This window comes from Carlito syrichta, unplaced genomic scaffold, assembly GCF_000164805.1.
Source record: "Carlito syrichta isolate Samal-C Ts95f unplaced genomic scaffold, Tarsius_syrichta-2.0.1 Scaffold315645, whole genome shotgun sequence".
Lineage (NCBI taxonomy): Eukaryota > Metazoa > Chordata > Mammalia > Primates > Tarsiidae > Carlito > Carlito syrichta.
This window is the reverse complement of record NW_007259741.1, coordinates 1,710,244-1,732,668: the sequence shown is the minus strand read 5'-3', so window position 1 is coordinate 1,732,668 and position 22,425 is coordinate 1,710,244. Positions and strand designations below refer to the sequence as shown.

The following is a 22,425-nucleotide window of genomic DNA, read 5'->3' as shown; positions in this document are numbered from 1 at the left end:
ATCACAATTACAGAGAACCTATATTCAATTTCTGTTCTTCAATAAGGCATGCATGATTTTTCACTTATTTGTTCTAATCCAAACTTTTCTCACTTTAACTTCTAAAGTCAACAAGGCTCACATCTCTCACCACAGATCCAAACAATAATGCACTTGCAAGCATAATGGGTGGCCCCACTCTTGCCAAATAGAGAAAGGATCATGTCCCAAACACTCTTTAAGTAATACAACATTTCCAGGTGTCTCTGCATCTATAATTTGGCATATCTTCTTACACTACTCATATGTCTACATATAACTGAAGACTAAATATTGGCATTCTCTACTTTTCTCATTTTGTGGCAAAAAGAAGGAAACCAAGACATCAGCCTCACTAATCAAAAAGAATACACAATTCAGCATTCATTTAATAGAGACATGCCTTGTGCAGAAATGGTTTTTGTGTGACAAAACATAGCTTTTTAATAAAAACCAAACCCTGGAAGTGACTACAGGAAATTTACTAAGTCTTTTGGGCACATGAGTTCTGGAATGTTAGGTCTACATTTGTTTTAAATATTCTGACCTGACTGATCAAAAATAATACTGAAAAACTAGAATGTTATAAAGCTGAATTTTTAAGTGCAGAGCATCTAATCTGTGAATAAAGATGAATGTGTTTGAAAATAAAGATAAAGTGAATAGTGAAAATTTGCTTCTCTGGAAAGCTTTATCTAATAAATTTCAAATTTCCTTGTAAGAATCCACATTATTTTTACTTACTGTCAATAGAAATACATTTTTGCAGATCTTGCTTTGTCAAATATAATCTTGTAGTTGTTCTATATTCCTACACCTGAGTTAATGATTTCTCTCAAATAGTACTTTCAACCATTTATAGGTTTGTGAGTCGATACACATTTTAAAATGCTCAGTAGGAAATTTTAAAAATTACCTCCTATCAACTCAAAAGGAGAGAAGAACTATGCTATATGCTGATATAATAGTCTATAAAATTTCATGGTGACTGAAAAGTTCAATTATTTTTACTTTCTCATCCCTGCCTCTTTAATTAGTTGTTAAGCATAGAGCTGATAAGAAATCATACTAGTAGAAAGAAATGTAGAAATGAACATCTTTTAAATACATGTTTATTTTAACATTTTACAGATGTATCATAGGGTCTAGTAGCTGATGACCATAGTTGGATCAAAGTTGACTTCAGGAATGAGCCAATGAACATTTTTTTGTAGATAGAGCAAAAACAAAGGTAAATGACTGCTTTTTGGAGAAGGCCCCAAGCTCCAATCACTGGAGGTTTCAATGTCTTCCATAGTGAACAGGATTGTCTTTGGAGGAACGTACCTGAAACCAAACCAAACATACATAGATTGAGAAGGCTTCTTGGGAAATTTTTCATATGTAGTAAAAGGTTGTGTTGTGGCAACAGTGAGTTGTATGCTTATAGGGCAGAGTAAATTCCCATATGATGCCTGAAATGAGAAAGCACAGAATAGCTACCAGTGGCGTGAGTTTTCTTAGTGGACCTCAGACACTGGACCAGAGAAGACAGTGGCCAAGAGACAATGGCAAGAGCAGGAAATAGATTTCATCATATTATTCAAGAGGGGGATACATTTCATCACATTGCCAAGGACGAGGAGCTTGGGCTCTAAATATGAAGGATGTATACCATCCCAAAGAGGACATCTTAGAGTCTTGGGCATATTTCTAGGGCTGAGTTGAATAGCGAACACTTATGTCAGGATTCTGCATACACTGCCTTGTCTCTTTGACAAAACAGAGGCAGGATTGCTTTGTAAACAAATTGTTTTAAGTCGCAGATTTGGATTCCCAAGTAACATCTCTCTCTTTCTTTGAAGAACATCTGACCATTTCCAAGGAAGTTAAATTTGACCTAAGTTTTGGATGTGAGAAGAAAGGTAGAATAGGGAATGGCAGAATTTTACCTAGAACATATATATCAGTAAGTTTATGGTATCAGCAGCACAATACTTAATTCAGGAAATGCCAATCATTGAAGAATCATTTTATGAACACTTCCTATATGCTAATAAAGTGCTACATATTAGAACTATAAAGACAAATAGGACCTATTTTTGCCCTAAAGGAACTTACATCCTTATGGGGTGTAAGCAGAAAAAATAAACAGAAAATGACAATACAGTGTGCTACATTTTCTGATGAATTTGTTGAAACTACTCAGGGAAGGGAGTACTAGTCTACTTTGGGGCAGTGGGGAAGGGTCAGAAAATATTTTCAAGGAAGTGTGGCTGAGGTAAGTCTAAAAATCAAATTTACGTGTTTGTGAGTTTGTATAAAAGGCTATCTGCTGACTTGTGAGAAGAAATTCTATCAGTGGTATTCAAAGATGAGTTAGTAATGGGTCTTGAATGTCAACCAGAAAATTCTGACTTGAAAGTAATAGGAGATCATTTATTGTCAGTGGAACAATCAGATGGAAAGAAGATTGTAGGTGGAAAGGTTTATTAGTAATTGGTTTTGTTCAATAACTTAAGTGTCAGGCAATGGAGACCTAGATCTAGGTGAATGGTTTTGGAGAAAGCACAGATTGTCAGAATGTGAGTCTGAGCTGGGCTCGGTGGCTCAGCCTGTAATTCCACACCTTTGGGAGGCTGAAGTGAGTGGATTGCCTGAGCCCACGGGTTCAAGACCCGCCTGGGCAGCGAGACCTCATCTCTACAATAAATAAAAAATCAGTTGGGCGTGGTAGCGCGTGCCTGTAATTCTGGCTACTCGGAAAGCTGAGGCGGAAGGATCGCCGGAGCCCAGCAGGTCGAGGCTGCGGTGGCCGGGAGTGGCCACTGCACTCCAATCTGGGTGACAGAGTGAGACTCCAACTCAAAAAAAAAAAAAAAAAAAAGAATGTGAGTCTGGATTCTGGATTTTTCTCCAATGGTTTTTCCTAAGGAATGATCATTTGATTGAAAGTAGAGGAGAGAAGAAAGTCTTAGGTGAATCAGCAAGAGCACCTTAACTGATAACTGGTTCAAACACTGCGAGTGAAATTCTCTTGAGATGTAAATACAGGTTTTGAAAAAGACAGGGAAATAGATATAAACAGAGAAGAAGGTTAATGTCCACTTACATGCTTATTTGTTCCTTTGTTTAACAAGGCTGCTGCTATTATTTTTTCCAGCATTATACAAATGTTTTCAAAGAAGACATGAATGACTATGTGAAAGGACTGGCACCAAATGTTTTGAGTATGGTTGGTGAAAATTTGTGAATTAAAATAAATTTTAATATACCTAACTGTTATTTTAATACCAAATAATCTCTAGAATAAAGTGATATGTGACACGTAGGATAGTCCTAATGTGAGAATTTAGCAGAATTGAATAATTTATCATGATAAATATCACTGAGTAAAAGGAGAAGAAAACACTTAGTGAACATTTATATTCCAGACATTGTGATAGGTGCTTTATCAGAACAAAAATACTTCTTGAATTACAATGTGTACATAACATATACATGACGGAATATTACGCAGCCATAAAGAAGAACAAAATCATGAGCTTCACAGCAACCTGGATCGACTTAGAGCCTATGACACTGAGTGATCTTTCACAGAAACAAAGAACTGAGTATCACATGTTCTCACTCATAAGCAGACCTTGAACAACTATCATAATACTATAAAAAAAGAATTGGCAGTAGCGGGAAACAGCAGGGGAGTGGGAAGGCCGAGGAGACAGTATTGGCAGGAGTGGGAATCTGCCTGGGGAAAGAGGCGCATCCCTCATCAACAAGGGTACCTGCATAATGAACATTTGTATACCTAACCCTGAATTGTACCCCACATATTCAAAATTAAAAAAAAAAAGTTTAAATAAATAAATAAATCCTAAAGAACTTAAAAAAAAGTGTACATATCATCAGATTTTATCATTCTGGTTGATAAGCTTACTAGAATGACATTAGTTCATCCTAACAAATAAGATTATAGCATAAGCAATTTTGAGAAGTTACTTAGAAATCAAAAAGTAAAGCTTTCAACTAAATTAAAAACTTTTATGGCAATTGGCTGTAAGTGGCATATTCTTTTTTGGTTTTTTTTTTGAGTTGGAGTTTCACTCCTTTGCCCAGTCTGGAGTGCAGTGGCACACTCACTCACGGTCACCCCAGCGTCGACCTGCCTGGCTCTGACGATCCTTTCGCCTCAGCCTTCCAAGTAGCCGGAATTATAGGCGCGCGCTACCACACCCAGCTAATTTTTGATTTACTGTAGACACAAGGGCTCTCCGAGTTGTCCGGGCTGGTCTCGAACCCGCAGGCTCAGGCAATCCATTCGCCTTGGCCTCCTAACATGCTGGGATTACAGGCAGAGCCACCAAGCCCAGTTGGCATATTCTTGATAATGCATATTATCTACCTTTGTTTATAGGCAAATTCTGTATTTGCCTATGCTCTAAGCTCTGCCCCAAAATGAAGATGGTACATTTTGGTGTCCCTGTTGGTAGAAGCTACTTTCTGGCAGGGCCACTGCCCATTTTTCTCAGGGTTGGAGCACCTCAAATTCATCACTGCCACAAGAAAATTCACAAAGCAGATATCCTACAGATCTCAGGTCACAATAATACTTTCCATATATGAAAGGTAGTGCATAATTGTACAAATACAAATGAAGATCAATACTCTCCTCGCTTAATTTATCTCTAATTTATCTCTCAGTATCTTTTTTGAAGTATTCATGTCTTGAGGTTAAAAAAAAAAAAAGAACCAACAAAAAGCCTGCTTATAACAAAATAAATTACCCTTTGATATTCAGTGCCGCAACCTACTATTTGAGAAAAACAGATCTCCACAAAGGCTTAAGATATTCAGAATTTGACAAAGTGTGACCCATTTACGGAAGCAGAAAATGCACCACAGGTTTTTTAGTGTTTCTTTTTTTTTTCTCCCCAAAGCAGATAAATCATATTTACCAAAGAAAAGAACTGCTTCCAGACTTGCTTATTTAGGAAAAAATAGGGAGAGAAACAGAAGAGGCAACATAAAGTAATTTTGACTCAGGAAGATACTCTCAAGATACAGAACGTGGTGGGCTTTAAAAGATTTCACAGCAATGTCAGAATACTGGAAGGATTTGATGAATTTATGTAAAAAAGAGAGTGGTTGCTGGAGAGTCCTTCAGACCCTTTACATACTGTGAGGATGTTGAACTGCTTATAGAAGCCATGTGCTTGTGTTACCATCTTTCACAGGAAATTTCTAAAATTGTTGTCAGAATTTTAAATACACTGGAGAAGGAATAAACAACATTACAATGCAAAACCCACATTCTGGCTTAGGTGTTAAGCGCTCATCTCCTCAACAGCACTTTTATATCTTTCTGTATGGAACAGTTTCATTTTTCTCTTTTTTACTAGACCATCAACTCCTCAAAAGTGGGAACTCTGTCTTGCACAACCTCATGTGCCTGGTTCCTGTGCTGCACTTAACACGTAATATATCAACAAAAGTTTACCAAATATAAGAATGAGGAAACAAACACAAGTCCATGGGCAGTTGGTTATACAAAAACAATAGCATATATAAATGTATAGATTGAGACACCTTCATATTATTAAAGTGTTTAAAGTAGACCCTTGTGTTCACTGATTATGTTTTAATCTATGAAAAGCCCTTTCAAAAAGGACTTATGTAAAATGAAACTCATTGATATCATTCAATATTTTTATACAATATCAAAATAACATGTCCTGTAGTTAATATTATATTAATATTATTTTTAAAATTTCGAGTGGTGAGCATTATGTTGAAAAACTGGAACAATAACTGGGAGATTTCATTTAACCACATTTTAAAATTTCACACTGACTTGTGCTTTAAGTCAAAATCAGGGTTGTGACTTAAATTGAGTTTTCTAACAATCTAGGTGTCTTTTTTATTTATTTTAATATACATTTAAAGTTATATAAAAGATTTTTTAAAAAAAGGCTTTCAAATGCAGTTCCTTGATTCATTGACACTCACTCTTAATAGCCTGATGGGATAGATCAGATGTGACTAGAATTAGTTGTGTCCACAATGCTGTAGATCAAATTAAGAAAAAAAAATGGAAATAGCTTTTTGGACGTTGGAAACCACTTCCAGTCTAAAGCCACAAGGGCAGAAATAATCAATAATGGTAGCCATTTGGTTTCATTCGTTTCTTTTAATGAACACACTCACCACTCACTAAAAGCATTCTTGCAGGATGGGGATGGATTTCAATTCTCTGGTGACTGACAGAAATAGAGCCTTTGATAGAACCTGGAGGGGCTGCATTCTCTCTACTTTTCCCAGCCCTCATCTGTAGGCTTTTGTGTTGTTTATCTTAGGAAAGTGTCATCTTGGTATAGACTGACAAGCAGTTGATCAGCAACTATTAACTGAATTTTTCTTGTGATTCTTGATACAATTTATTTTAAGAAAGCATCTCTGAACTGTGGATCAGTTTCAAATATGTGAAGTCTGATAAATGCAGGAATAAATGCCTCAAGAAAAAAAGGGGGGGGGACTGAGCTGATTTAATCATTGTATTAGTATTCAATAGGATCATTTCTATTTCTGTAGCCATTGCCCTAGTTCAAGTAAGCATTAATTTGTATCTAATAAAGTGCCATTAATACTGTGGATACTTAAACATTGCTTTTGATGAATGAACAACATCTGGATTATTGCAGCAGCCTCTTAACTTGTCTCACTTATTCAAGTTCCTTCTAATTATTATCTATTTTATCTCTAACTGCCAGGAAAAAAAAAAAAAACAAACCACTTAATTTTCCACCACTTTTAATTCCTTGGTTATGAAGCTAGTTTTCTTATTTAACAAAATCAAAGTTCTTGTGCTGAGATTAAATATTTTTCATCAGTTTCCCTAGGTTCTTATTTCTTACTAGCCAATTAATCTCTGATGGCTTCACTGCATCTGTATTTTTCAAAAATTGCATTTTAAGCCGGACTCGGTGGCTCAGCCTGTAATCTCGCGCTTTGGGAGGCTGAGGTGAGTGGATTGCCTAAGCCCACGGGTTCGAGACCCACCTGGGCAACTTGGCGAGACCTCATCTCTACAATAATTAAAAAAGAAATAGCCGGGCGTGGTAGCGCGCGCCTGTAGTCCCAGCTACTTGTAAGACTGAGGCGGAAGGATCGCTGGAGCCCAGCAGGTCGAGGCTGTGGTGGCCGGGAGCGGCCACTGCACTCCAGTCTGGGCGACAGAGTGAGACCCCAACTCAAAAAAAAAAAAAAATTGAGTTTTACCTTTTTGATGTCTACCAAATATAGTAATAACCTCAAAAAATGCAAATTTAAAAATTTCTAAAATAAGTATACTAACCCATTGGTAAACAGAGACAAGAAGGTCTCTATGATTTCAGTAAATGCCCATTTCTTGAATTCAAGTTAGAGGTAACGTGGGTGAGAATGAAAGATGTTGGGGTGAAAGGAAACTGATGACTGCCCAGGACTCTTTGCCAGTTGCTTTTTTTCTCCCTAATTTTAAAGCTGTATTGTCTGCACATGAGAGGTTTTAGTGTTCAAGGGATAATAAATCTTTTCAGAGGGAATGAACAGTATAGTCACTGACTGAGTGTAAATTTACCTAAGTGTACATTTTAGGCCCTTAAAAGGAAGTTCTCAGGGGTTCTAGTATTATGGTTGCGTATCATCTGAAATTGAATGATGTCTTGCCCTAATGGTTCATGTTGCAAATGGGGAAATGAAGATAAACGGAAAGGAATGGGGAAACTTTCAAAAGTCTGCTTGTGTGGAGAGAAGCTCCCTGTGACAGGTAGGTATGCAGTGAGCACTTTTTCTGTCCCAGGCCTTGAAATGGAATATTTTTCTTCAATGGGATTATTTAAAAAGCCTAGATTCACAGCTTCTGTGTCACTGGAGACTTATTATTAGAAATAATACCGTCTTTGGCAGTATTACATCAGCTACATCAGCTACTACTTTCCACTTCATGGACTCCCAGTGAATCAGGGCACATCTGCCAATCAGCTCTGTCACCAAGTGTCAACTCTATTTTGAGAAAACAACCTCAACAACAATTTACAAGCGCAGACATAGAAGCAAATTACAGGGTTTACTTCTTTACTTGTTCTTCCTTTCTCATCCCATGCTGGGAAATGCATATCCCACAAATATATTCTCCAGTTTCTCCAAATTATGTTTTCAACCGAATCCCATACCTAAAATGAACTTTTGTGTATGGTCAAGTCATTCTGCCCAGAGCTACCATAGTAACATTTCCGGAATGATGCTCTATTCATTTCACTCACATGTTCAAACGACATCTCTGTAAAATGAGACACATTCTCTTTATTTTATATTCAAGGGCCTCCATAATTTGATTCCTTTTCACCCTATCAGTTTTTTTCTGTTTTGCTTTGTTTTTTGCTCACCACCTCTTATGCACTAGATGCTATATGACCCATGATCATAATTTATACTTATCCATTTGCCTTCCGGTCTTGAATTTAGCCACTTTCCCATTGCATTCTCTATTCCTGGAATGCTCTCCTTTTTTCAACCTACTCATATCAGCCCTCATGTCTCTGTGGACTTTCCTTGATTTTCTCAACCGGAAGTCATCTTCATTAACAAAATATGTGTAGGACTTTCCATCTAATGCAGTAGTTCAAAACTGTTGATGACTGTGCACTATGGTTCCTAGGGAACCTTTGGCAATATCTAGAGACATTTTTGCTTGCCACTACTGGAGAGGTGTTATTGGTATCTACTGGGTAGAGGTCAGAGATGCTGCTAAACATCCCACAATGTACAGGATAGATGCCCACCATAAAAAGTATTTGATTCAGAATATCAATAGTGCTATGATTGAGAAATCCTAGCCTAATCCAATTTGACACTTCTATTTCAATCCTGTCTCAAATTTTACTTCTATGATGCATGTGTTTAACTATCTGTACTAGACTACAAGCCTTGGAAATACTAGGACCACATCTCGTACATAGTCTTATTTCCTCAAAAGTCTAGCACAAAGTCTGGTGTATGTGGGTAATGAAAAATATTTAAAAATCAATATGATATGGAATAACTGGATCATCATTTATTAAAGAATAACCATATACAGCCGGGCTCAGTGGCTCAGCCTGTAGTCGGCGCCTTTGGGAGACTGAGGTGAGTGGATTGCCTGAGCCCGCGGGTTTGAGACCCACCTGGGCAACTTGGCGAGACCTCATCTCTACTATAAATCAAAAATCAGCTGGGCATGATAGCGCATGCCTGTAATTCCGGCTACTTGGAAGGCTGAGGTGGAAGAATCGCCGGAGCCCAGCAGATCGAGGCTGCGGTGGCCGGGAACAGCCACTACACTCCAGTCTGGATGACAGGGTGAGACTCCAACTCAAAAAAAAAAGAATAACCACACAAGAAGAAAATACTTAACAATAAAGCTACATTAAGTTCAAAATACACTTTTTGGCAACTTGATAATTTATTTGTCATTTGAAGATCTTTTAATAATGAAAATAACTTACCATTATTTTGGCAAAAAGAGAATTTATGGCTCAATATTTACAATTGATAAAGATAAAAACATAATTTTATAAACTATACTGTATTTTCATAACAGATGAACAGTTTAGAGTTTTAGTTTTGCAGAGCTAGTCTGTCTGTCTTCAATAGCATCATCTTTTATCTCCTATGTTAAATTTGGTGAGTTGTTGTTTTATTGTGCTACAAACAATTAATACTTGTGTGAAGGTCTCTCAGCTGCTACAGAGTGGGTGCTGGTTAAATCAGCTCCAATTTGTTTGCATTTCTCTAAGTGGAGCATCTAGCTGTTGGGCAAAATAAAACATTAAATTATCTTGCCAATTTGCTATAAATATTTGGAAATGATTGCTACTGGAATACATAAACAGTTTTTTAAGTTCTCTTATGAAATGAGCTGATATAGTCTGCTTACTAATGAAATATCTATGTTTATATAATGTTCATCAGTCTCCCATATATGGAAAAATGAATATGGCTGGTGGCTGCCTGCTCCAGAGGACAATGTTCAAGCTATTTTACCTGACACTTAATATTCTCTCAAACATGCCACCTACTTACCTTTTAGGCATATCTCTTTCCCAGATATTCTGCTTCTGCTAAATTATCTTACTTATAGTTTGACTATGCCTCTTACTTTTCTCACCTCCAAGGTTTATGTCTTTTTTTCCTCCAAGTTTTTGAATCATAAACTTTTGCTTCTTACCCTTCTCTCAAGTCAATTTCCTTGTGAACTGCTGTTTACTCTAACCCGTCCATTTCACATGCCAAGTTTTCCAAAAAGAATCTCCTCATCTTCCAAACCATACTTCTGTTTTCAAAACTATAGTGTCTATACCACTTAACTAACTTCTATTTCCATGTTGTTGTCATTATCTTTGTGCGTTTTTAATTTTCTTTTTTCTTCTGCCTGTAAAGTCATGGAGTTAGGGATCATGATTGACAGACATCTTTGAATCACAGTCAGCACCTCCCAGTACACTGTCCTGTACATAGTAACTACTTATTATATGATAGTTGAAAAATGTTGAATTAGCTAAAATTTTGTTTTCGAAGGAGAAAATTGTGTGACAATTTGGTCATAAAATATAAAGTAAAATTTGTTTTTCTGATTTAAAAAATTGGGAAAAAAATGAATGGAGGACTATTACAGACATAATAACCAAATAACTAAATCAAAATATGTTATAGACATAGTAACAAAAAGTGATGTGTGGACCTTGTCCTGACTTGAACAAACTAACTGTAAAGGAACATCTTTGGCACAGTTGGAGAAATGTGTATGTGAAATGTGTAATAGATGATATTAGAGATTTATAGGATAACAAAACCATGTCCAAAATATTTCTTATCAGTCGAGATGCATATTCAATAATTTTTAAATAACGTGTTTGACATGTGCTTTAAAACAGTGGTCCCCAACCTTTTTGGCATCAGGGTCTGGTTTCATGAAAGACAATTTTTCCATGGACATAGGGTGAGCGGAGCATGGGAAGAATCATCAGGCATTTAGATTCTCCTAAAGAGCACATAGCCTAGATTTCTCGCATGAGCAGTTCACAACAGGGTTCATGCTAATATGAGAATCTAATGCACCCACTGATCTGACATAAGGCGGAGCTCTGCTGGTCAGTCGCTTACCTCCTGCTGTGAGAACTGGTTCCTAACAGGCGACAGAACGGTACTGGTCTGCCTCCTGGGGGTTGGGGACCCTTGTTTTAAAATATCAAGAACCTGGAACCAACCATGCTGTCCATCAAAAGAGGACTGGATTAAAAAAATGTGGTACATATATATGATGGAATACTATGCAGCCATAAAAAAGAACAAAATCATGAATTTCACAGCAACTTGGATGGAACTAGAGTCTATAATACTGAGTGCCCTCTCACAGAAACAAAGATCTGAGCATCATATGTTCTCACTCATATAGTGGACCTTGAACATCTATCATAATACTATAAGAAAAGGATTGACAGTGGTGGGAAACTATAGGGGGATTAGGGAGGGGAAGGGAGGTGGGATTAATGGTAGTCAATATCTGTCTGGGGACGGGGAGACACCCCTTATCAACAAGGGTGCCTGAACGATGCACATTTGTATACCTAATCCTTAACTGTATCCCATAATTTTATAATAAAAAATATGTTTAAAAAATAAAATAAAGTATTCCAGTAAAAAAGTTTGAAAGATAATACAAACCTTGGCAACATTTGGCATACTACTGATAATCACTGAAGCACAGTGAAGAGTACGTGATGCTCATTATGCTATACCTTTCTGGCTTAGTGTAGGTTTAAATTTTTCCATAAAAATGTATTGTAGGAGAGTAATATTTCAATCGTTCTTACAGTAAGAGAATAATTATTCAGTCATTTAAAATATTAGAAATAAGAGACTCTAGTGATGTGAATAAATTTTAATTTTATACTGTGTAATCCAACACCTAGAACCAATTCAAACATGAGAACATTCCATTAATTGCATACTGTCCTGCTCCTTTGTATGTCACAGAAGACTACTGAGTGTTTCATAGTGTGACTTTTCACTCCTAAGGACCCTGTCATTGCTATTCATAACTCCAGCTTGAAGGAGATTAGAGTCAGCACAATCGCTGACCCCAAATGATTTACTCTCTTATCCTGAGAATGCCCAACAGCTCTGTAAAAAGAATAGATTTCTTTTTCTTTACTAGCTGAACTGGATCCACTCATCTTCAACATCACAGAAGAAAACCGATGTAGAAAAACCTTCCTTTAATAGATATACTGGGATCAGGTAAGTTGAGATGGAAATTGTGGACATGACCAAGTAGCAAACAGTAAAGAAAGATGGCAGTCAAAGACAGAACACGGATGAGTTGGTGATTTAAACTTTGGACTGACTTACTGCCAAGTCTTTCCTCACACTCATCCCCATCTTTCAATTCTGTTGCCACTTTCCTAGACAAACTCCTCTTTATTACTTCTTCAGTTGAGCCAAAGCCTCTAAGCTCAGCCATCTCTATTGGTATGCTCGAAACCACCCCACAGAAGCACAAAATCTAAGTTATATTCTTGTGCTTAATATGTAAAGACAAGCTCCAGAGAAGTCTTCTGCTCTCTGGTTTTCAACCACCATTATGCCCTTCCTTCCAGTGTCAGAGGTGCACCTCCATTTTCCTTTAGAGTATGCCAATGATATTGGTCTTTTTGCTTCCAATAGTTTCTTTCTCTACCACACACTATGGGATGCTTCCAGGTTAGACTTCCTAAAATATAGCACTTATCATGCTACTCCCATACTTAACAGCTTTCACTGGCTCACCAATGCCTTTCAAATAAAGTCCATTCTTGTTCACTCAGGATTTCAGACCTCAAAAATCTATCCAGAGTCTGCATTCTAATTGTGACTTTCTTTAAGCACTTGAAACTGTAAACCGACTGAACTAACTGCACTTCTCTGAACATACTCTATATTTCTGGATCTCCATTATTTGTTCTTATTTAAAGCATCCCTTTCTAAACATTTCCACTCCAGATATCCTCCAATTCTTCATCTCATCATTCCTTAGCATGAAGTCTTTCTTAGTCCTTGCCAGAACTAACCTTTTTCTTCTATAACGTTCTACAACTCTATTAGATTCTATAACTCTTGGATATTAAATTTTTCTTAGATATTTCTTGGGCACTTCTTGGATATATCTCTCAATAGTACTGTAACATGGTATGAATATCATTTCTCCAATCAACCATAAGCCTATCCATTTCATCTTTGTATCCCTAGTGTCTGGCACAAGATCTAGTTAGTAAATATTGGTTAAAAAGCTAATAGAAAGAATACTAAAGTTCTATACAAAGATGGAGAGTAAGGCAAAGTTGTCCTTTCACAAACTGAAAACATTATGATCTAGTTAAATTCTAGGTATGAAATACAGTATTATCATTCAATTGTGGCTGTGCTGGACATTGAACTGTGTGTTCTTTGCATTGTCACATAATCCTCTCAGTTCTATACTTTTACAGATGAGGAAACTGAGGTAATTTGTCTGTACATGGTATATTTGAGATTCAAATCCATGTCTGCCTGAAGTCAAACCTTGTCACTTTTTATTATAGTATTAATGTGTCTGGGGAAGCCTTGGGGTTTGAGAACATACCTCAAGGGACATCGCAGGAGAATAAAAACAAACAGAAACTAAAACAGATGATATTCTCCCTCGCTGTTCTCTACTTCAGTAACAGAAATTTCTCTTTTGTTTGCTTTATGTAGCAACAGTTTTCATTATTTAAATTTTCACTTGGGATACCTGTAAGTAGGATATTGATTTTCTGATATGCCATTATTTCTTTTCCTACCTACTGTCCTATACCTGAACATTTCCCATATTTAAATTATTTACTTGAATGCATTGAAATACATAACTCTTTACTTAATGTAGCAGGAGTAATATTTTAATAAAAATTACAGGTTGCATTTACTTTCCAAAGATATGTCATAGTCCATGTGCCTATTTAAATAATGCCATCATGTTGCAACACTTATGTTCCATTCCACTTTTGTAATTGTTCTCAGAACCAACTTCTAAGTCTCACAAAAAATAAATAAATAAATTTTGTTACTTGATAGGTTAAATTCCTATTTGCTCCAAATAGTTTTGACTCTTTCAAAAAAATTTTCTACCCTGGAAGAATGAGACTATTATGAGGATATCAAAAATGTAATTCTTTAAAGCCAACTCCAAAAATGAATTTTAAAAATTATTTGGAAGATGCATGGTTTTCCAAAGCTGCTGCTTAAATAAGAGCTCACTTTGTATAAATTCTGATATGCACACATATATGTGAATATATTTTTCTGATATGTGTACATATATATCTATATTGTATGTATATATATTCTGATATATATATTCCTGATATAAGCTATAATCAGGAAAGTAGTAATACACTGTGTGTGTATGAATGTCAATATCAATATATGGCTGTATATCAAAAATTTCAAAAAGTTTGAAATTTGAAAAGAGAAATTTCTTCTGGAGATAAGAAAGATAGGAAGGTTTTCAGAAAGGAAATGCGGTATCTGAGAGTTCCATGGAGATATGAAAGGCCATTGAATAACCTACAAACATTCCAGTCTGGTGTTTCCAAAGCATTTCCTGGAGTGCTGTCCCCAGGAGATGCTATTGTGTGTGGAATTGGGTGAAAAGGGGATTGATGGTTCAATGTGTTGACCAAATAAGTCTTTTAGAGACTTATGGAACAAAATAGCATGTTAAAGATTCAGAGACTTTTTTTTTCAGAAAAAAAGTTTAACTTTATGTTTTCATTATATTTGATAACAGATCACCCTTATAATCTGTACATACCCTACAATAACACCCCCAGTATCCTGTTTAAGTAGACCTATGACACTTAGGCTCCCGACTGTGATGTGGAGTGGATGGTGACATGGTAGCATCCTTCATATTCTTACCTTGATCATTTTCCTACACTTTCATCCAGTTTATCATTTGCAAGCTGTATAAATACAGCAAGTTATTTAATCTCTTTGAGCCTTGGTCTGTTTATTTGTAAACTAGGGATAACCTAACACCCATTCATAAGGTGTTGAAAGGATTAAATGTCAGTCCATGCAAAGTACTTGGAACTATGTCCAGTCCCTCTATGGTGTGATCTTGGATAATGCTTGCAGCTCAGCTAGAAAACACTAATATTTCCACAAGTTGCAGTCTTTCCTTTTGGCAGTTTTCAGTTACAGGATTGTTATGTTAAAGCACACAAGTCTGTAGACAGAGTTATTGTTTCTTATAAAGAACACTAAATAAGCTACAAGAGAACCAAGTACCTTTAAACAATTTGTATCTAGAGCCCTTGGCTCCTTGATCCAGAGAAGTCGGCAGGTGCTTTTAGAGTTGTATTGCACAATATGTGTCTGTCCCTCTGAAAAAAGTGACTTTCTTTTCTTCTGTGTTGCTTTTTGTGAGTTAAAAAAAAATACAGAAACTCCAAAATTCTGAGTGTGCCAACAAAACAACAACAACAAAATAAAACAAAAAACCAGCATTGGGTAATTATGGGAAGGTTTCAAAACACGTTATTCATGTGTCCATTATTAAGAAGATGACTATTTTGGTTTCCTGAACTTGCAAAACTGTGAAGAACATAGTCCTCATAATGTGGTTTTTGTACACATTCAGAAAAGTCCCTGAAGTTCCTTGGGTCCCACAACCTTGTCCTCCAGCAAAACAAACTTCACTCAAACTTTCTCATCAGAAATGTTTATTAGGTATTTGAGTTCTTATGTATCTAACGCTTTATCAAGAAATAACAGATAAAAAAATGGATACGTATGGTATGTATTTAAATAGGCAACCTTTATTATCTTTATAAACTTTCTCATGACCCTAAAGATAAAATAAGATCATGGAGGAATGATTGGGGAAGCATTCTATAAATGGTAAATAGCTATAAAAATATGTTTACTGATAGCAACAATAGCTAATTGGTATGTGGGGATTGCCATATTTAGGTTTATAATTTTATGTGTTTTACATATCAAGGGAGGGACCAATCTCAGTCAGTATTTTCATAAACAGATATCAACAAGTCAATAAAACATGACGTTTATGTAAGTTTGTGTGTAATTATCTACAATTATACATAATTGTAGATAATTACATAACATGAACACAGAACTCTAACATTTGTTAACCATCCCTCCCTGGAGCACAAATGAATGCTGTTCAGTTATTTGTTGTGATACACAGAATTTTTAAAAATAGATTCTAAATGCACTCATTAAATTTTTAAACCTTGAAACCAGGGTGCTTCTCACACTCAGTATCCAAAAAATTGCTGATTATTTATATTTTGTATAAAAAGTACTTATAAAATATGTAACACATCTTACAACCAATTTCATGTCATAGTAAGGAAGTAGAATATATTGTGTTACTAAGCATCTAGAGACCTTTTGTGGATATAAGCTCATATCACTCAATTAGCCTCCCTGGTCGTCTATGCATTCCATTTATTTAGTTTTGCTATGAAGTATTTATGAGTTTTTATTCTACCTAAGTCATTAAGTGTCATGATGTAGAGGTCATAGACTTTTCTAATGTTAGTTTTTGTTTTCAAAGGCCAAATTGTGAATTATGAACAAGTATCTTAGTAAAAAAATATATGGAAGCAGTGATCTAACTCATAACATGCTTGGACCAGCCATGCTCTTTAAATGAAAATCAAGCTGGGCTCGGTGGCTCAATCTGTAATCCCGCACCTTTGGGAGGCTGAGGTGAGTGGATTGCCTGAGCCCGTGGGTTCGAAACCCGCCTGGGCAGGTGAGACCTCATCTCTACAATAAAATCAAAAAATTAGCTGGGCGTGGTAGTGCGCACCTGTAATTCTGGCTACTCAGAAGGCTGAGGCGGAAGGATCACCGGAGCCCAGCAGGTCGAGGCTGCAGTGGCTGGGAGCGGCCACTGCACTCCAGTCTGGGTGACAGAGTGAGATTCCAACTCAAAAAAAAAGAAAATCAAAAGATAGCAGCATTGAAATCACAAACGGCAGGTCTAAATAAGAACAGAAAATTGTCTCAAAGGTGACTCAAATATAGATCTTATATAACTCAACCTACAATGCCATTAAAAAAATTCTGTTAAAGAAGCAAAACAAAATTAACATATTAAAAGATAAATTATGAATAAAATTTATTAATTTGTATCATTTGAGTTTTTTTGATATTTGCTACCTTTCTAATTGCTTGAAATATTTTAATATTAATCCATTATCTCTTTCTATAGTTCCTATAGTACAATACAAGTGAGCCCAGTGTTGTCTTTATTTAGGGTAAAAGTAGACTCTAACTTCAGTTTGAGATGAAGGCATGAACAGTAATACTATTATCGTGACAACAAAAGATGTTCAACCTTCCCCAGCCACTTGAAGTCTTTTGTCACCATCTTATTATCATGACTCCTTTCTGTACCCATTCTGATATGGTCAGATTACCTGTTCATTCGTTTGTTTGTTCATTGAATCTTTCTGAAAATATTTATTTTGCACTCGTCAGGTGCTGTGCTTGATTTCCAAAATTTAGAGATGAATACATGTTCCACCTTCAAGGACAACCTTATGTGAAAGCAGAAAAATAATCAGAAACTTTCATTAATATGTGGCAAAACAGTTATATAGAAAAGCCACAGGAGAACAGACCAGTCATTCTTGTCTGGCCTGGTTGGGGAGGGGAGAAGGAGACAGGGTTTTGTCCTAAAGAAGCCAATGTGTCGCCTGAGTAAAATAATATGAATAGGAATTGATCAAGTGGCTATAATTGTATGTTTTTCCTCTTTACCAGATCTCAAATTTTGTAACTTATCAGATACAGTACTGGGTCGGCCTGCCTGTTTTCTAAGCACTCAGCCTGAAGTAGTTTCATAGATTCTCATGGCCTTAATGGCTTCTCTATCCTGATTATTTCCATTGAGACAAACATCTCCATGTCCGATCATTTGTTTGTTTGTTTGTTTTCCTTTTCTTTTCCCCCTCTACTTTTTATTTCTCTTTTTTTAGGGCTTCTGTAGGGGGTTTGACGGATTTTGTGGTTGAGCCAGGAAAAAAATATGACCACAAGGTGGCAGTAACACATGAACTTTATTTGGGGCTACTTTGACAGGTTCTCAAGAGTAGGAAGTCCCTCACAGCAGGAGTCTGTCCAAAAGCTAAGGTCAGGGTCACTACTCAGAAGGGGAGGAGAGCTAGAGAACTTCTAGGAGACAGGGACTTATGTGTCTAGGCAATGCTACTCAGCGTCATGGAAGAGTGTCTGGGTCAAAGAGTTCCAAAGGGCTTGGGTCTTCATGACCCACCCTTGCTCCAGATGTGAGGTGAGTTTTTGTGGGGTGTGCAAAACCGACAGATTTTAAATGGCTAAAAACCTGCTTGTGTAGCCTATTTAAAAAAATAAATGCATGCATAAACATTTGTTTTTTTGTCCCCTAGTTCACTTTTGAGTCAATGGGTCTCACCCTGAGTGATGAAATAACCAACGCAGGTGCCAATACAGGGTGGCCATCTTTGACTCATTGATATAATGGTTTCACATCAGTATATTCACATGCCTACTTAACATCTCCACTGGGGCATCATGTAAGTAACATGGCATTAACCTGATCAAGACAGAACTCCTGATACTTCTCCTATTTTTCCTTCTCAGTAAATAAAACTGTCATTCCATACTTGAGGCAGAGACTTCAGAGTCATATATGGTTCTTCCCTTTCCAATCTAATCCCTTAGGACATTTTGTTATTTCTAGATCCTAAGCATCTCCCATATCCAGTTCTTTATAGCTCCATTACTAACACTCAAGGCCAAGTTACAAATGTCTCTCACTCGGATTACTCTAACGTTCTGCCAGGTTGTCTTCTTATTCTACTCATATCCCCTTCCCATAGGTTTCCACACAGCACCGAGGGTTATCTTTTTTGCTTTTCTTTTTTTTTAGTATTTATTACCTTAGTCTTTAATGTAATCTGATTGTAAGTTTATATAATTTGATTTTTTAAAATAAATGTTGTTGTATATATTTAAGGTAAACATCACGAGGCTGTAAGTTACACACATATAGTAAAATGGTTAGTGTAAGGTTATTTTTTGAAACACATCATCAGATCATGCTAAATTATTGCTTGTGTACCTTGCAACAGTACCCTGTTCTGTATGAAGCATATCCAAATCAGAAGATCCTGGATGATCCCACCTCTCTCTGCCTCGTATCTCTTCTCAGGTCTTTTGCCTCACTGCTCACCAGAGTCCAGCGGCAGGCTCAGTGACTGGTGCATGCTCTTTTCCATAGCACGGCCTCTGCAGTGCCATTCTTTCTGCCTGCAATATGCTGCTCTCTCAGCAATTTGAATGGCAGGTTCCTTTTCTTCCTGCAGGTGTTCCTTAAATGTCACTCCCTCATAGAGGCCTCTGTAACTGGCCTAACATTTACCCCATCTCCCCACCTCCCACCCCATTACTCTCAAACTCCCCATGTATTTCTTGCATAACAATGGTCTTAGTTTATAATTGAAATAGGATATATTTTGTTTATTGCTCCAAACTCTCTCTCGACCTAAGCCTCATGAAAGCAGATATTTTATCTTGCTCATTGCCTTTTGTTTTATTTTAGTTTTTTCCTTTTAATCAGGTATTTAGTGCAATGCCTGGCACATAATAAAATCTAACTAATTATTTGTTAAATGAAATACATACATACATTCAAAAACAATATATAAGTGAATAAGGGCAGTCAAATGGAAAATATCTTTTTTTAAGGGCTAAAGATTTTATTGTATTATGCTACACAGTTAAACACTATGAAAACCTCAGTACTTTATTATTAATGAGGCAAATAAATTTAAACAACATTGGAGAATATGAATAGCTTTTGAATACATATGTTGAAAATCATTGAGCTAAACCAGCTGGGATTCCTTTGCAAGGCTGGGAGGTACTGAAAAATAGATTGGAATCAGCTGTTCTCCAAATGTTTTAGACAAAAATAGGAGTAATATTCATCATTAGGTGTTTAAAAGATATATGAGGAAACATTTTTTGTGGGGGTAAGAGTGAAAGAGAAAAACTGTCAAGAGGTTGTAACAATATCTGAGAATCTTCACTTTCTACCATGCTTTTTTACATTTCTATTGCATCTATGTCTAGATTCTCTTTTCATTATTCTTACTATTACTTATCTGTAAAACCCTTTGATTTATATTCCTTTGCTTAGTCTTAATGGAAGTGTATCCACCATGCATTAGAAGTAAACCTGTCTTAATCTGGAGATGGTGACAACAAAAAATACAAAGAATAAGAATATGATTGTGAGTCGGGCTCGGTGGCTCAGCCTGTAATCCCGCGCCTTTGGGAGGCTGAGGTGAGTGGATTGCCTGAGGCCGCGGGTTCGAGACCCTCCTGGGCAACCTGGCGAGACCTCATCTCTACAATAAATAAAAAAATCAGCTGGACATGGTAGCGCATGCCTGTAATTCCGGTTACTCAGAAGGCTGAGGCGAAAGGATCGCCGGAGCCCAGCAGGTCGAGGCTGCGGTGGCCGGGAGCGGCCACTGCACTCCAGTCTGGGTGACAGAGTGAGACTCCAACTCAAAATAAAATAAAATAAAATAAAATAAAATAAAATAAAGACTATGATTGTGACCATTTATTGTTTCCTCTGTGCCAGATGTCATTCTAAGGGCTTTACATGTTCTAACTTATTTCATCCTAAAAAAGGAGCCCTAGGAGTTAGGCACAGGTTGAATATACCTTATCCAAAATGCTTGGAACCAGAAGTGTTTCGACTTTTGATATATATATATATATTTTTTAGATTTTATGATTTTTAGAAGATTTGCATATACATAATAAGCTATCTTGTGGATTGAACCCAAGTCTAAAGATGAAGTTTATTTGTTTCATGTACTGCTTATATACATAGCTTTAAGGTAATTTTATTTTTACCTTGGGGATGCTGAATAAACACGGCATTGTGCTCCAGTGTTTTAACTGTGACCAGTCCCAAAAGGTCAAGAGAGGAATTTTCCATCTGTGGCATCATGTGAGCATTCAACCTTCAGATTTTGGACTTGGAATTTTTGGATTAGGGATGCTCAACCGGTTCTATTATGATCTCCATTTTACAAATGAGGAAACAGAAGCAAATGAAGGTTATGTCACTTGCTTATAATCTCACAACTAGAGAAACGTGCGCCAGGACTTGAAACCAGGTTGTCTGGGTTGCAGTTCGGTCATGAACCACCACACTCTACTGCTTACTCCTGTAATCGTTCCACTTTTCCTTTTCAGCCATCGTATTTTTTATTTTGGAGAAAAGAGTGCCTGTGTCTACAGATGTCGGGATGGGGTTGGTAGAGAAGAAACAGGAGGTTCAACAGTAAATGGAGAAATTCCCAACTAGAATTTTTTTGCTATCTGATTTGGCAATCATTGGCTTTTTAATTAAGTTACTTGTAGTTTTACTAGTGGGTAGCACGAACAGTGGGCAGTGGAGATTTTCTTGTTTTTCTCTTTTCCCTGTCTAGGTAAAAGCAAACTGAGAAGTCTGGGAGCCTCTTTCTGAAAAGAGGCAGATTATAAACCTACACAATTTTGCAGTAAAGTGAAGAAAATGTACTCTTTTCTTTTTTTCCCTATACTTTTAGTTCTCTCCTCTCTATACTTTCTGCTCAGTAAAACTTACGATCTCATGGAATTAATGATTGAAAAAAATCTTTGCTCTCATAGATACATTCATTCACCTTTAATTTATTCAACAAACACTTATGAGTACCTACTATGTGCCAGGCTCTGCGTTAGCTGGGGTGTTTAGTGTGAAGCACGTCAGGGTCAAGGAAACCTGCAGAGGGAAAGATAAAATGAAACCAGGAAACACACATGCACATTCATACATAGGGTGTTTTTTGTATGTATTGCTTAGACATATACACGTATATACTTTACATCTGCCATAGATCTTACATATTTATAAACATTTAAATGTATTTATTTACTTCATAGGCTTATTCTATATATGCTTTACATACATACACACATACACACAACACACGCACATATTTACAAGTTATCAAAAGTGCTATGAAGGAAATGAACAGGTTCTGTGACAGAGAACCAATGATTAATAATGGGAACTACTAGAAGGGCAGTGGTGAATCCCTGGGGAGAAGTAGGTTAAGGATATCCCTGGATTCAAAGAAAAGAGGCAAGGGAGTCTTGGAGTCCTCATGCAGCCCACCCTAGCTCACATAATCTCTGGTCTGGAATAAAGGAACCACCCAGAGCTGTGTCCTGCGTGGGTGACCAAACGTTTATGGAATTAGGTGCAGATGAGCATATCAGCGTGTTCAT

General features: G+C 36.7%; 1 long non-coding RNA gene across 1 annotated transcript; it reads right to left on the bottom strand.

The window, feature by feature from the left end:
• Positions 1 to 1,113: 1,113 nt before the first annotated feature.
• Positions 1,114 to 22,314, bottom strand: LOC103275686. Its single transcript, XR_002481273.1, has 2 exons — positions 21,855 to 22,314; positions 1,114 to 1,344 (listed from the first exon to the last, which is right to left on the bottom strand). It is a non-coding gene; the product is annotated as an uncharacterized LOC103275686 (long non-coding RNA).
• Positions 22,315 to 22,425: the final 111 nt, after the last annotated feature.